Raw genomic sequence first — 11625 nt, 5'->3', positions numbered from 1 at the left:
TATCCACACTCCCTTTGTGTACACAGCTCTCCAACACAGCAAAAATGTTTCAGATGCTTCTTTGCCTCTAACCTTAACAATTAGTTCATACTTCCAAAAATGAAATTTCTCTCTCTCTCTAAAGACATAAGAGACAATTCTTATGATAAGTAGATGTAAGCATATATATCTCCCTCTAGAAGTTCTTCTGGAGCAATCTGTGAAGGTGAATTACACTGACAGTTTTTCACTTCATCTTGAATAATTATTGTCTATCTTCTTTCAGTATACCCACTGGGTAGCCCTGTGCACTAGGCACAGAAAAATAAATCTGGCTTTCCCTAGCACTGCCTTAACTATGCCGTGATGATTACCATCAGGTGGAGTTTCTTATAATACATATTTTTCCCAAATATTTCATTTAGTCCCTTGTTCAGTTAAGTATTCATCAAATTTTTAAGATAATTATTTACTGATCTGTTTGACATTTTGTTCTGTCCAGCAGCTACTGTGATCATGACTACAGGCAAAGCTTCCCTGACATCACATCAAGGGAACAAGTTCCTTTTACTTCAAAAAGCAGAGATTTTTCTGTAATGCTGAAGGAGGCATTACTTACTCTATAACCTCCCTGCTCACTGGTCCCAGAACTGCTTCCACCAGGGACCATCACTCAGCAATGCAGCACTAGCCACAGCTAACAAGCACTAGTATGGGTGTGCTTCAGTTTGCCTCATAGGAGCAGGTGGCTACATCAACAGCAGGCATTTTATTGGACCACCCTGAATCCTGCCTCAGCTAGCTCTCATTTTTGGTTTTTATTTTTAATCTCTTTTATTTTTCTCCCTTTTTTATATGCCTTCAAGGAAAGAATACATTTTTTGTTATTTTCTTTAATATCTGAATATTTTTTCCCCTTGTCCATGAATGCCAGCTTTTTATCACTAGAGGCAAGACCCCCCTCCTCCTGCCTACTCCCAGACTGATGATGCTATGCTTCAGTTCTTGCCTTTAAAAATCTAGCAGCAATACAAAGACACCCTCAATTTACTGCACATTTCATCACATTTTTTTCAAATATAACCTAATCAACTAGTCATTCACTTCTCACTTTTTAGAGTGCAACAAATGTATTTGTTTGAGCTTTGGTATTCAAACCAGCATGTGCACTAACTGTGTGTGTGTATGTGTCCCACTTCCCTCATAATCCCAGGCATCTGAGCCCCTGCCAACTTCTTTATTCGGGGACCTGCCTTCTCCACACTCCCTTTGTAAACTTTGCATTTGTTTTGCTTTCTAGTGATCATTGAAGTTCTCACTCCAGCTGGGAGGACAGCCAGGCACCTTCAAGAACAAGGGAATGATTGACAATATTAGGCAGAAAATTGTCTACCAGATGCTGCTCAAAAGGAGAGGTGGCAACCTTCCGACCCCCTTCTCAGTATGCGAAATCATCGCTTCTGTGACACGCCTCTGCCCCACTTGTCAGCTGAGTGGGGAGCACAGGGTCACTTCTGCGTCTGGCTGTTGTGCAGTAAAATGCCACCCTGCAGACAAGGCTGTGCCTTCTGCGTGAAGGAGGTCCCAGTGCCAGCCATGCGTTGGAATGAAGTGGAAAAATTCACCAGACATTACACATTACTTTTCAGTTACCACTCTGAAATACTGACTAGGTCTGAATAACCTTACTGGTAAAGAAATGAAAGGAATTCCAGACAGTCCATCCTAGGACTGTGAGAGAATGAACACCAACCAGACCTGCACAGCTTTTTAGAAACCCCTCCCCAGAGGTCTTTCTTTTGCCATTAGTACTTTAACGTGATTTACATGTGCATGTCTCTTAAAAGGTTTTGTTTCCCCCGCTTATAAGAGAGGTCAGCTCACTGGAGTTTCATGCTAGTGCTAATACAGTGACTACGGTTCCCCTTTTTACAAATTAACTAGACTGAGAAAAACATGAGGATGAACTTGAAAAAAGTAACACTAACATTTTCCTACTTAATTAGCTGACTCAACATGAAAAAAAAAAAAAAAGAAACCAGAGAGAGAAAACACTTTTTCTGAACAAAAGCAGTGCAGGCAAAAAATCCCGAAGAGTCTACACTCAGGGCAGACACACAGGATACATAGGCCTCTGAAATGCAAGTGTTTGAGCACAAAATGGAAATAACCATGTATACATAGCTGGGGTTTTCTTACACATACACACACAAAAGCTATTTGAGGGATTTTCTATGTTGCTTGTGCTCGTTCATATGGGGTAACAGCAAATGCGTGAAATAACAATCCCTGAAATGACACCAGAATTAAAGGAAGGATACAGGAAATGAAAGATGATAATTGAAATGTTATTTTAAGCAAGTGTATTCATTAATTGTCTTAATTCAGATGGAACTTCCCCTGCAAATTATATTAAATATATACTAAAGAAAACTGCAAGATTGGCACATCAACTTCCTCTTTCTCAATGAAGTGTCAAAGAACTTAGATTGATTCTGAAAGTCAAAGCTGAATTTGCAGAGGTAGCAATTACAAAGAAAATAACTATCTTTTCCTCAAATTAGATTGGGCACTCAGAAAAACATAAATATTACAGGACCCAAAAAACTTCTTTCAGACTTACTTTTTACATGGCAACTCCTTTGTAAATCTTGTGGAAGCAAGAAAAAAGAAAGAAAAAAGGCTACATAGCTGTTAGTCAGCATATGTACCAGCAATAAAAATATTTACACCAATAAATTAAGCAATGAGTAAAATTTTATTTTGATCATCTTGCTACCTATGATAATGTAGTTTTATTTGCATAAATTCTTTATCTTGGAGATGAATACTTTCCTTTGAAAAAAGGCACTCCACATTTTTTTGCTTGCATACCACACTGACAAGGCTCCAAGTAAATCCAACTTGGAGCTATAAAAACTTCCCAAAAGTTAAGGGAAACACTGGGCAGACAGATAACTTGGGGATCACCCACACTTTAAAGATTCCTTCATCAGTCAGCTACAAGCCAGTTCACTAGCTGGAGAGGTAGGAGACATTTTCTGTGTTATGCATATTCCTGTTTTCTGGGGAGTGCAGTGGTTCATAAAAGCTAATTTATGGTGTTGATGGAATTATTTTTGTTTGGGTTTGTATTTTTTTCCGGTAAGCTCCCTGAAAAAATGAAGTTACTCTGGAAGTTCTCCTTCCAGACAACTCCTTGGGAGCGTCCAGAAAAATGAACAGTTTTGATGGCCCGCTTTTCCCTTAAAGGCTGAACGAGACCACACCAGACTGTTCCTCTTTCCTCTGTCCTTTTTGTCCGTCCTCCTTCGGGATCAAGCTGTCCCGTTCTCCATGAGGAAACGCGGCCGACCTCTTCCTGCCTCTCCCAGCCTCTCCCACCCTGCTCTCCTCCATGAAGAAAAATCCTGAGTAAACAAACAAGTCACACACTCTGGGAGCTGGACAGGCTCAGCTGAAGCGGACTAGCACGGAAGCGGGCAGTCCCCACCAGGTCCGTGCCCCTCGCTGTCACGCCGCTGGTGACTGCCCGCTCTCCGCACCGCCCCCGGGCGCTGAGGGCCGGCCGAACTGCGGCAGCCCCCGCTCCGAGCTCCGGCAGTCCCCGTCCATGCTCCCGCCCGCGATCCTGTTCGGCTTTTGCCTCGGATTCCGGCTGCTGCTGCCGGCGGAGCGCGGCGCGTAAACACGCGCGGCGGGGCCGCCGTGCCGCCCGGCGCTGCGCGGGAGGGGCGCGGGCAGCGCGGCCGAGGCGCCGGGACGCCCCCGGCCCCGCCCGGCCCCTCGAAAGGGGAGGCCCGAGGGCTGGGCCGCCGAGAGGGGAGGAGGCCGTGTGCCGGCAGCGGTGGCTCCTGCGTATTTCCTAGGCGGGGGCGGAGGCGGGGGCTGGTCCCGGCTCGGAGCAGCCCTAGCCGGCGGCCGACTGTGCTCTGCCCCTCTCCGTGGCCCCGTGCGGTTAGGGCTCTGCAGTGATCGGTGCCACAGCGGGTTATAAATAAACACCGAAAAGCCCCCGCTGCTTACACGTCGGAGGGTTGTGTAAGACTGTCGGCTTCCTTAAAAAAAATATCCAAATGAAGCCATTGTAATCTTCCTCTGTGAGGGGAAAAAAAAAAAAAAAAAAAAAAAGTTCAGAAACTTTCATACAAGAGCTCAGAAATCGGCAAACGTGTAAAATGACCCAAACTTGGATCTGTCACACCTGATGATTGCTGAGCTAAAATTGATAACTAGGGGCCCTCTGACGTGAACGCGGTTGGGACAGCTTGTAATCCAGCGGTCACCTGCTTTACAGGCACAATACAAGTGTAAATGTGTACTACTAAACACGCGGTGGGATTTGAGTACAATACACATAATGTGAATTACAGTCAAGGTCGCAGCTAATGGCTGTGGCAAGTTCAATTCAACTGCAGCAACCCCCCTGGGAAACAGGAAAAGGTCTTAAGTTCCATGTACTAAATCTCACTCATTTCTCTTCCGGGAGATTAAGGCTTTGGTTTTGTTTTCAGAGGGAAGATGTTGTAAAACAAAAACTGAATTTTAAAGTGTTGGTGTTTTACGCATTTTTTTTGGTGATTATCTTTTCAACCGTAATGATTTGGCTTGAATTTCTAAGTCTTTTAAATTAATTTTTTTGGTTTCTAAATGGTTGGGCTCTGTTTACAAACACTTCAGCTCTTCTGTTCTGCTGGCTTCCTTTGGTAGAGGTGTGTTGTATTTTAATGTATGATTTATGTATGCAAAAAGAAAACCTTGTGGGTACTAACATGTTACTAAATACAAAGGGTTCAAGTGTTTGTAGAACAAACTTATTTGTGTATAACTTTTTTTTTTTTTTCATTTGAATGAACTGTCAAGTCAGGCTTTAGTGTGGGAGGAATGGAGCAGCAGGAAGGAGCAGAGCAGAGGGAGAAGCCAGCATGACTCTTCCTGAAGGCTTTTTGTCCTATTGGTATTGAAAATATTTGGCCAAAATACAGTGACAATGCACAAGTTTGGTGCAGATGGCAAGATAAAGAGTTTCACTTGAGCTAGAGCTAATGAAGCATCTACAGCCTTGTCTAAGTTAGTCATTTGGAACATGTTACTTGGATAAACACAAAAATGGAAAATGAAGGCAGAGTGAAGCAGCTCAGGGAGCCACAACAAAGAAAAGAAGGAACAGGAATGTCAGAGGATGGGTCTAATCACAGAGGAAGGACAGCAGAAGAAGAGTGGAAGTGCAGGGGGATCAAGTAGTTGGAATGGGAGGCTGGGCTAGACCCAAGGCAATGAATAATAGCAGAGTTGTGTATGAAGCCAATAATTTTGTTTCTAATACTTATTTCTTCAGAATTTGTCTTTGAACACAACTCTTCTTCATGGGTAGCTTACTGTGACTGTAAGAGAAGAAGAGGACTATCACCCTTCTAAAAGAGGCTTGGGATAATTACACATGACACAGGTAAGTGTACTGAAGATACCTGATACAACTGTTGTTAGAAGTTTGGATCGTTTTCCCTTTGTGTCTCTATTTCGTGCTCACATTGCTCATTGGGCTGCTCAGTCCACCTGTCTGCAAAACCTAAACTTGGGAGACTTGGGACCTAGATTACTGTTTTGTTCAAGTTCTTATAGAATAATGGCACTGATTTTAGTGGAGAATTAACCTATTCTGCCACGGAGCATTAGGTGAACAGCCTGCTACATGAATTGTTATTTTGAGTGTTTTAATTTTAATAACTAAGTAATGTAGCATAGTTCTTTCAAAAAGGAGATTAGTTAACTGACACTACCTAACCTTGCTAGTTATCTACAAGTAGATTACGGAGAATTATACTCCTTTGCACATGCATTTTGCAAATGTTCTCCTCGTTGTACCCTTTATTTTGCAAATTGCAGACATTGAGATGAAGGGTCTATAATTTCCTAGCTTGCCTTTCTCTTGAAACACTTGTGCTGCACTGGCACACATCCACTTTGCTGTGACTTCATTTGAATACAGCAAATTCTTTATTATGATGAACAAAGGGTTGCTCTCTGGTCTGCTTTGAATCTCAGTCTGCTCATGGAGATTAGTAGGTTTTGAGCAATGCCAAGTCACTAAATATCTCCGCTTCACTGATCTCAAAGACATTCATGACAATGGATTTACTAGTCATTTTCATGCATGTTCTTGCCTTTGAATGGATAATACCTTAGTAGTTCTGCTTCCCATTGCTATTAGATTCTCCATTTCATTCAGAAGGGTTTAAATTCAAAACTTCTCTTTACTCATAAGTTGTTGCTTTGAGATACATAAACATATTTGTGGTTTTAATCCTTGAAGACAATTCTCCTTCACCTCTTGGCTTTTATTTGCAATTTGGGGTTTATTTATATTACTAAGAAATACCTTGCGGCTAAACAATGTCTTATACCGATGTTTATCATATTGCTTCTGTCAATACATAATAAATATAATAATGTTGTATAATAAAGCAGGATCCTGAAATGGCAAATTTTAAATTTTCTCAAAGATTGCTGTTCAGCTTTTTTCTCTTTCCTGAAAATTTCTGAAGGAGTATTACTTTATCTTGATATACGAGACAGAAAGTGATAAACCCTTAAAAACACTGGGTTAAATTTTCCAGAAGTGGACAGACTCCAAAAGCCTTCTGTTGCTGCCAGATCAAGCAGTAGACTTCTCTTTTAGTTGTTCCAGGAAAAGAGCAATTAATCTCCAAAGCTGGGTTTTGTCTCAGAAAATGGATGAGCACAGTGAATTCCTTATTAAACTAAAGAAATTTACTAAGCCGACTTCCTTAAAAGACTAAAGGCCAAAGTGTTCAGAGCTCAGTTTACAGAAAATTCAGATCAACCAACACAGACATCTTACTTACAATAGGTAAGTATTAAGAAAGGGTGAAAAAAAACCCAAACAGACCTTTTTGGTAGTTTCTCTACAATGAAGTTGCTCCTAGTTCAGGATTTGGCTGTTGTACTCCCAATCCATGCACACCGAAGAATATAATTTATTCATGGTATTTCAGAAACTTTTTCTATGTGAATCTTTGAAGATTTTTCTTACTCAGTATCTATACCTGCATTCCAAAGGCCTCTACTGTCCTCTGAAGTACAAATTCACACTGATGAATCCAGTGGATCAGCTAGGGCTTTTGCTTCTGTACAAAGCACACTCTGAATCAGCAACACAAAACCAAAGTGGGTTGCATAAAAACATCTCAAGAAAGCTGTGTCATTGTTGTGCTACGCTCACACCAATAAGCCAAAAAGATTGTGTTTAGGGGGAGCAGCCTGCCTGAAAGAATTGCTGTCACTTCTCTTGCTCCAAGTACTGGATTAGCCTGAACCTAGAGCCACTGATAACTTCCACCTGCTGTTCATGATGTTGGTCAGGAAAGATACCTAGCCTCAGGCTGTTAAATCTAGGGCAAAGTTTTACTACAGGTGGTGTCTGAACTGCCACCCAGCAATGTGAGGTCACCCTGCCTCATCACTTGTCCAGGGGTATAGTAAATCTTGCTTGATGGGATTTGTATCATTATAAAGTGTTAAAAAACTGGCTCTTGTTTTTGTACTCAAATAGACATTTTGCTGCAGTGTAAGCCAGGTCTTTTCTCCTCAGGTAACCACCTCCAGCTCTTACCAGACCCAGGGTTTCCACATACCTGTTTTCAGCTGTATTCCACAGGGATCCCATCACCTTTACAGACTAAGTTAAAACATCTTCCAGCTGTCAGCGTTTTCATTCCAGGTAGAAAAACACAGACCTCTAATGCCTGAATTCTCATCATGTTCCAGCCACCTTGATTCTGGTGTTTTGACCTGGCCTGAAGATGCCAGTAATGGAAAGATATATTACTATTTTGCTGTGTTTCTTCCCTCAAAGAGTAATTATAAGCCACAAGTTTTGCACATAGACATGTACCAACAGTCACTAGGCCTGTAGAAAATTTTCCATTGATCAAACTTGAATTCCATTCACAGTTACAGTCAGGGAAGCAGCTTCCAATGCATGCACAGAACATTTGCTTGATAATGAAGAATTTTAAAACCTGTCCATGAAACTCTGTAGTACTAGATGAAGCCAGAAGGATTGTTACTGTATTTGCCCAAAATTCCCACTGCTGAAAAGAGCAAGATGATTGAATAAAAGGCAAGATTTTCCAGTTTGCCTGTCAGCAATTATGAGGAACAGGAGATAATGAGGAAAAAACTAATGGCATTAATTTCAGACCAGAGTGGGGAAAACAACCAGTGCATGGTTCATCACAGGGCTAATACTTTACAGTGATTGATGATTCTGTAATCAGAGCCCACATAGAGAGAAACATGCTGTAAATTAAATGGTGTATTTCACAAATGGTTTGGAATTGTAATGCGATGATCAAGAATTTGCAGAGAAAGACTTTACGACCCTTTATAACAAGCTGCAATGCTTCTAACAGAAATAATTAGGGTTCTGACAATGTATTTGTTTGAATGAAGGATTGAGTTTGACAATAAAAAATAGCCTGTAATCTGCGTGTCACATGCGGCTTTCTACTGACATGGAGCCTCATGGTCTAGTGCGCTAGCATTCACAGCACATTAGTCTCAGTTTTACTGTATTCCTTAACCACACTAGGTGGTACCTAGAGAAATAAAATTATTTTACCAGGTCACTGCTAATTGAATAGCTCTTAAAACTGAAAAATAATAGAAGGATTCGGTGGTAGTCTTCAAATAAGTCTTAAAATACATCTCACTATGGTTTGAACTTTCTTTTTTAGACTTAGTAGAAAGGAAAATGGAGGAGGAGAAGGAGGAGGAATCCATTTTTCATTTTTCTTTAATTTTTGAAATCCCGAGTTTGGCAGGCCACTGGCTGCCTCAAACAGTTCACCGCAATTCCTTCCTGGAAAGCTTCCTCCTCTCCAGAAGCAAAGCACCCCTCTTAGCTTTCCATAGAAGAGGAAAAGTGCATATTGAAAGTAAGTTATAGCGTTCATTTGGGGAGCTAATTAGAATTCTGGTTAGGAAACTGAACTAACATGAGAAACCATGCACCAAGAAGTCCATGTCAAATTGAGCTAAACAAAACAACCCTTCTTTTGGTCAAATTCGTCTATATCCAGCACATGGGCAGATCAGCCATACAGCACACACAATGCCTCTGACACCTCTAGGAAACACAGGATCTGTTGCAGCTTTTCAAAAAATTTGAGTTAACCATAAAGTTTTGGATGTATCTTTCCTGTGTTCCACATAGCCTATGTACATGTTCTATTTTGGAAATCCCACGGGCAGCAGATTCTTTCTAATGTTAGGTGTCACAGTGCAGCTGACCTCTTTCCTAAGGCAGTCTAAAGTGCTCTACACCTGCCACTTCTCAGAGGTCCTGAACACAGTTTTTCAGCAGCTCATCAGAGAACTGGATAGTGTTATTAACCATCTCTTAAGCAACTGATAAACAGAAAGGGATCTTATATTCTGTGATGGTTTGTGTGATCATACAGTCTAACAAAACACCATTTATGAGTTACTGAACACTTTTGGTGGCCAGCCTAATTGTTTCAGATTCAGAGGAAGGTAATTCCAGCAATGACTACTTTTGGGCATTCAGAAAATGCTTGCAGAGAAGTCTGAGTCTCTGCTCACGTTGGGGCAGTCCTTACCAGTGGCATCCATACTAGTGAGAAATTTATAAGCCTTGTAAATACCTTCTTTTTTCCTTCTGTTTTAATAATGATTAGTACCAAATTTCCTAGCTCTTAAGCATGTGACAGGGTTCTTGTCCACTTGTGGTACCACATTTGAGTCAGATTTTTCACTGACACTGGGAAGGTGTGTGTTAGCATGTGGAGGAGATGAGACACCTATTCACAACAGCTGTGTTTCTTGGCTAAATTTTACACCAGTCTGATTTTGACAAAAAATGAAAATGTGTCTGCACAGTAGCTATCAGCGAGAATTCCAGTGGCTCTCCCCAGGCTTGCAGGAATGAGCATGTGACAGCTGTGAAAATGGGCACAGCACAGGGTGACACAAGCTCCTGTCTATTGGTCTCTGATTTTGATCATGGAGCTAGTAGGGGGAATTGCTATATAACGGTATTATTCAGTGCTTTAAGTATTTTTTTTTCCAGTTTTTTTCCAGTATTATTCTTCTGCAAAGTTTTTCTCTTGAGTCTCCCTTGTGTTATGCATATAAACTTGCATGCACATGCCAGATTGTTTGATGTGTGTGTGGTGGGGGGATGCTGTGCTGTAGCCACGTGCCAAGCCATCTCTGAGGGTGAGGGTACTGACAATAAAAGCGTTCCCCACTGCTTGTTTCTCCACAGTAGCAACATCACAGTAAGATGTTGTATTGCTTAACCCACTCCTACAAAATTTGAATAAGAGTCAGAGAACCATTGGTTTTGTCCTATGACCATGTGGCCCTCCCAGGTGTGCATCAAGTATGGGAGATAGACCTTTTGTGGAGAACATGAAGTTGTAATGGTACAAAGTGCTTCCATCCCCTGTTGGCTCGCACATGTGGCCAGCCACACGTGGTTGCCCCAGAAAAAACAGTTTCCAGCTACTGCACCAAAAAAGTCTCCTTTGAGTACTAAAATCACTGGTCTCAGGCATGTTGGTAGCAACAGCAGCTGTGACTGCAAGTGAGCTCAGCAGACCCAAAATGAAATCTGGGCAGCCACCAAAGCCTACTCTAAAGACACAGAAATTAGAGAAATATTTTCAGTTCCAATTTTGCACAAGTGAAACAATCCTTTAAAATTTAATCCAAGGAGGTACCTACTGTGCTTTTGACTTGTCATGAGTGTTTAATGCTCTCATGACAGTTACAGGCTAGAGACAAATTTGAGGGGTGTTGAGCCAACACTTTTCACACATATTCCGTTTATTTACACTGCAGCTTGTTTTGTACATTGCCTACAAAATTATGCTTCATTTCATAGAAGAAAAGCCTGGCAACACAAGGGAAATTTTTGTAAACAACCAGAGTGAATGCTCCAGCCTGTGTACAATAGACATGCTAGAACTCAAAATAGCACCAGAGAAAAAAAAACAACCTCCCTTAACAAACAGTAAGAACATTGTTTGTTTTTAAGAAACACTGAGCTTTGTTTTCAGTTTCTAGATTAAGCCTAATTTCTAAAAATGCCTTTGTTACTCCCTAAACCAAACTCAAGTTGGGAAGCATAGTCAATAATTATTTCAATTAAGAATGTACCGTCAAAAACCTAAGGGTAGGAATGCAAAAAGTGAACAGTTGTTCAAAATTAAGAGCCTCTTCCTGTCTCTATCTTTGGCTCTTTTTTCCCCTCAGGTATAGAAATTGCAGCTTTAATGAACAGCAATAGAAACTGAGTTTCTGAGGAAAGCTAAGTTCAAAATGGAGAGCTGTTGGCAGCAGTCTCCCTCCCCCTCTCTTTGAGATCCTTAACACATGCCAAATTTTTCCTCTTAATGCTTGCCAGGGCTGTTGAATGCTGAAGTCACAGTTTTGAACTTAAAACCTCCCAGAACTCTGAGACATCTGTATGGAGGGTGCTTGCTGCCCTGCATATCTGCCAGAACCCAAGACTGAAATTCAGCTTTGCAATCTTAGAAATTAAAAGTATCCCAACTGCATTCTGTCTTCCATAATTTCTCTTCCCCTTCTGGCTCT

The sequence above is a fragment of the Pseudopodoces humilis genome, chromosome 1, assembly GCF_049639895.1.
Source record: "Pseudopodoces humilis isolate 2021_Gansu_Grassland_sample_001 chromosome 1, ASM4963989v1, whole genome shotgun sequence".
Taxonomy (NCBI): Eukaryota; Metazoa; Chordata; class Aves; order Passeriformes; family Paridae; genus Pseudopodoces; species Pseudopodoces humilis.
This window is presented reverse-complemented; position numbering follows the sequence as displayed.